Source organism: Crocodylus porosus, unplaced genomic scaffold (genome assembly GCF_001723895.1).
Source record: "Crocodylus porosus isolate Cpor-Errol unplaced genomic scaffold, CroPor_comp1, whole genome shotgun sequence".
NCBI classification, from domain to species: Eukaryota; Metazoa; Chordata; order Crocodylia; family Crocodylidae; genus Crocodylus; species Crocodylus porosus.
Window position 1 is genome coordinate 121,043,372 of NW_017728886.1, and position 4,625 is coordinate 121,047,996.

The following is a 4,625-nucleotide window of genomic DNA, read 5'->3' on the forward strand; positions in this document are numbered from 1 at the left end:
AGCGGGTGGGGGTTGGGGGGCTCATGGTACAGCTCCCTATGTGGTATGGGGCATGGGGGGGCAGCAGAGATCACCTCTCACTGGTCAGGAGCCAGTGAGGGGGGGCTTTTTATTTTCAAAGAGCTGGGTCCTGGGGCAGGTGGGACAGCCATTGAGAGTGGGCAAGGGATGGGGCCTGTGTGATTCAGAGATTCGGCTGATTCAGCAGCAGTCAAATTTCTGAATCAGATTCGGCTGAATCATTTTGGGACAGTAATTCAAATCACCAGAGCGAATCTTTGTCTTCCAAATTGGCTGAATCCGAATCTGAAGTGAATACTAGCCGCTTTGCACAGGCCTACTGTGTAAGTGGACTTAGATGCCCAAGTACGAATCTGTTTGACTCTCTGAAAAAATGTTAATATAATGACTCGTATAACAGGCTGTCATTTTAGCTCTGAGACTGAGTTACTAAAAGCAGTGAGCGTAAGGAGGTCTCCTCTAGCTTTTACATTGTTTTTCAGGGGCTCATGCAGGAATAGAATTACAATTACATCCTTGTATATGTCTAATAGGTAGACTAGAATCTGGTCCTTTGTCTGTCCCAAAGAACCCATGCTTTAATGGACTATTCCTACTATTAGTTCAGTAAATAGGAGTTTTTACAGGGAGTGTAATAGGTGCAGGATCCATCTGTAATATATACAAGAGAAGTGAAAGCTGGCTAAATCATGGCATGTACGTTATGGAAAGAGAGAGCTAGGGGAGATTATTTGTCAAAAGAATAAAATAGTATGAAATAATTAAAAAATATATCCTTCTCCCTTTTTTAAACAGAAGAAACCTCTGTAGATTGCCACACATTTCCTAGAAAATGGGATTCTGTAATATTACTGGTAGAATGCTAAAGCACAGAATTATGAATTCTGGTACTTCAAAATGAACCGAAGGGACCAGCTACATTGTCAAAGAAGTGATATAGTTTTAAATGGTAAATTAATTAATTTTTTTTTGGAACTGAGCTTCCTCTTTTCCCTTGCCAAAGACTCCAGATCAGGGATGGTATCCAGAAGCAAAAAGGAGAGAAGCATGAGTGTCGCATAACCTTATTTGAATTTTTCCCAAATTTCTAACATTAAGAGTTTTAATAATGATCCTTGTTTTCATTATTCCAACCTTTTCTATGGCTCTACTTTTTCCAGTTAACAGCAATAAGATTGAGGAAGGGTTACAAAATATTTTGACATTGCCAATAAGACAGAGCTGCATTTGTAAACTGGAATAATGCTCAGATAGTGTATGTGCATCTCAGGGCAGGTCAAAAGTAAAACACATACATACCTATGGGCTTCTGAAAGCTCTACTTGTCAACAGTCAGTGGGAGATCTACATAAGAATAGGAATCCATGTGAGGTCCTGAATCTTTGTATTAAGAAACCAAACAGAATGAGAAACAAACAAATAAAACGATAGGAGAGAAATACTTGTGATCAGATTGTTGCTGATGAAGGGACAAATTCTGCTTCCTTCTCTGTGAGTGCAGATGGCCTCCTGGATAATATTTTACTGTCTCAGGGTATGGAGTAGGATGATAGTGTCTCTTTCATTTGAAGGCTGGCGCCTTTTCCTTGAGATGTTCTGCCCCATCCAGTTTTTTGTCAAGTTTTCCACCCCATCCAGTTTTGCATAGAAAATAAAGGTGTGATTTTAGTCCAGGTAGGTGCAACTATCTATCTTTTATCTAGTTAGACTGGGTAGTGCTTGTAGCCAAGAAGTGGAGGTGTGGACTCTACAAACCGACTAGGAATCCTGGGTTTATATTTGGGTTGCTCACCCTAGCCAAAGTCTGTGCCAGAAGGACTTCTCTGTTCATTTTCAAAACTAGCTAGACTGAAGATAATGCAGGCAGGTCTGGGCAGTACATAATCAAACCTACTGTTCCTGTGTATATTTAGCTACAGTCTAGGGGCTGGGAATAGCATTTCACCCTTAAATAGTACAGAAGCACAGGAAAATTTATCCCGTTTAGTCGCTGCTTTCTTGTCCCAATTTATAGTGAGTTGAAGTTGATTGAGTGTGGTCTGATTTTATCAGTAAGGACAGTCTATGGATGAATTTAGTATAATGCTGGGACTTCAGTTGTTAAAGAAATCCCCAGTTGATGGATTTCTGTGTAATGGAAAAAGTCTACCAGAAAAGTGTGTGCTGGAATACTATCCTTCATCTTTGATTGCTGATTTGCAAAATGTTAAAAACACTTCAGTCATGCTCTATATGTAATGTGGGAGGCTTATCGATGCACTGCTGCATCATGGTGAAGCTTTTTTATGTCATACACCTAGTTTTTACTCTGTGTTTGGTAAGATAATGGAAATCTCACATCAGAACAAAAATACTGCTTATGACACTTCATTCCAGCAAAATTTACTCAAATGGAAGTAGGTAAGTGATAATAAGCTGAAGGACAGAACACCAATACATTATTCAGCTGGCAATACAATGTCATAATGGATCTTCCTAGTTCTAAATTCTGTGATTCTCTGATCAGTATTTTCTTCTGCTTCTGTACTATGTGATGCAGATTGTTTAAGTCACACACCAAAATAGTATGAAAGGGCCATCTGTGTCAATCAGGCAATAGGTGCACTTGTTGGATGTTTCATACATCATGGGGTTAAACTGATTTTAGGCACCCCCTAGCTGCGATCTGAATCACAACAGAGTTCAGGCACCTAGGCTGTGAACATGCTTGGAAGCTTAATGGGGGGCTTTGAGGGAGCCTTTCAGGCCCAAATGGAGGTATCAAAAAATTCTACTTGCCTTGGTGGTTTCATGGCCACTGGAGTGAGGGTGATCTGTCCTACTCTTTGTGACTGGTGCTTAAATTGTGTATTATTTCTGCTCAGGTGCCTATGAAAAGGATTTGAATCTATGCTATTCATTTTCTGTGTTTGATTTTCAAGCTTATATGTTTTTATTTTACTGAATGAAACACCTTAGTATCTCTTCTGTATGCCAGGCATGAGATTACTTCAAAGCAGTTTTTTTTCCCCTATTTTTGACCACATTTCAGTCTCTTCCTTTCAGATTTTCCCTAGAACTTTTCTGATAGCTGCTCCCAGCACGCCTGTTTTGACACAGGCCTATATATGTAATTCAATACCAACTTGGCATTACAGTGGCTTACAACTGCTGCTTTGCAGTCAATCCTAAAGACAGAGCTTTCAGTAGGAATCCTGTTGTTGACCAATCAAATCTTACCCCTGTCTGTCATTGCCTTCTGAGCTTGTTCTTGTAATCCCCCTGGACTTTGCAGGGTATCAGTTTGACCATGGGTTTATTTATGCACTGAGTTATTACACTCTAAATCATTGAGTGGAGAAGCATTAATTATAGCTCATTACTGGAGGAAATGAGCCTTTAATCCTCCTTTTTGCACTTGGAGTCAGATTTTCACAGTGTGGTGGTCATGCAGCAAAACCAGTGTTGCAGTGGGGTTTAAGTAGGGCGGTTGCTGAAGAGACATCAGAAAAACATGCACCATCTTTTGGTTGTACAGAATAGAATAGCTGGAAATTAAGTAAAATGATTTTGTATCATGCTTTTCATCCACAGATCTTGAGTGCTGTTACCACTACCTCTACCTTTTACCACTACCTCTACATGAGGAGGACCTGAGACCTAGAGGTGAACTGATTTGTCTCAGGTCAGATAAGAGTCAGTTATAGGCCTGAGAGCAGAGTTCAAGCATTCTGACAGGCCATGGCCTTGTCTATTGAAACACCCTGCATCCCATAATCTCAGGTAATAGAATAACTCCTACACAATAATCAGGTACCTTAGAGTTAGTTTCAAGTTGCACTTTCATTATCCATTACATGAAATAGGGTCACTCGGGTATGTAGGTGCTCCAGGATTAGGCAGCAGTTGAGCAAAGGTTTTGAAAAGCTAAGTTTTGGCTGTTGGTATCTAAAGTGAGAGTGTGACAGGCGTGCTACTATTGGAGCCTCTCCGGGTATGGCTCCGCCCTCCTGTAATGGGCCAACCGCCTGCTTACTCGCCTGCCACACCTGGATCTTATGTATTTAATAGATTGCTGTAATTAGCGAGAGGCTGCCCATTTATATGCGCCACGATGACAGGGGGCGCTATCTGCGGCTCCTTTTCCTCCCCTACATCGCAGCCCAAGCCTCGCAGATGGTGCTGTTGTAATCTGACTTGGGCCGTGTTATTATGTCTCGGCCCTTCGTTTGCTGTCAGGGCTCCTCACCGCCCCTCCTCACTCTCGGGGCTCCTTGCTGCCCCCTAGCTCCGGGGCGTCTCACTGCCCCCTTTAGCTCCGGGGCTCCTTTCTGCCCCCTAGCTCTGGGGCTCCTTTCTGCCCCCTAGTTGGGGCTCTTCACTGCCCCCCTAGCTCCGGGGCTCTTCGCTGCCCCCTAGTCAGGGCTCTTCGCTGCGCCCCCTAGCTCTGGGGCTGGGCTAATGTGCCCCCAGACAAAGCCGCGCCCCCTCCGGTGCCAGGAGACTCCACGCTATTGTGGAGCTCCTATGAGGCCTCCTCCAACCCCTTATAGCCTCACCCGGTCCTCCGGTTAAACAGTAAACACAAACACAAAGCCCCCGGGCTATAACATAAAGCTAAAACC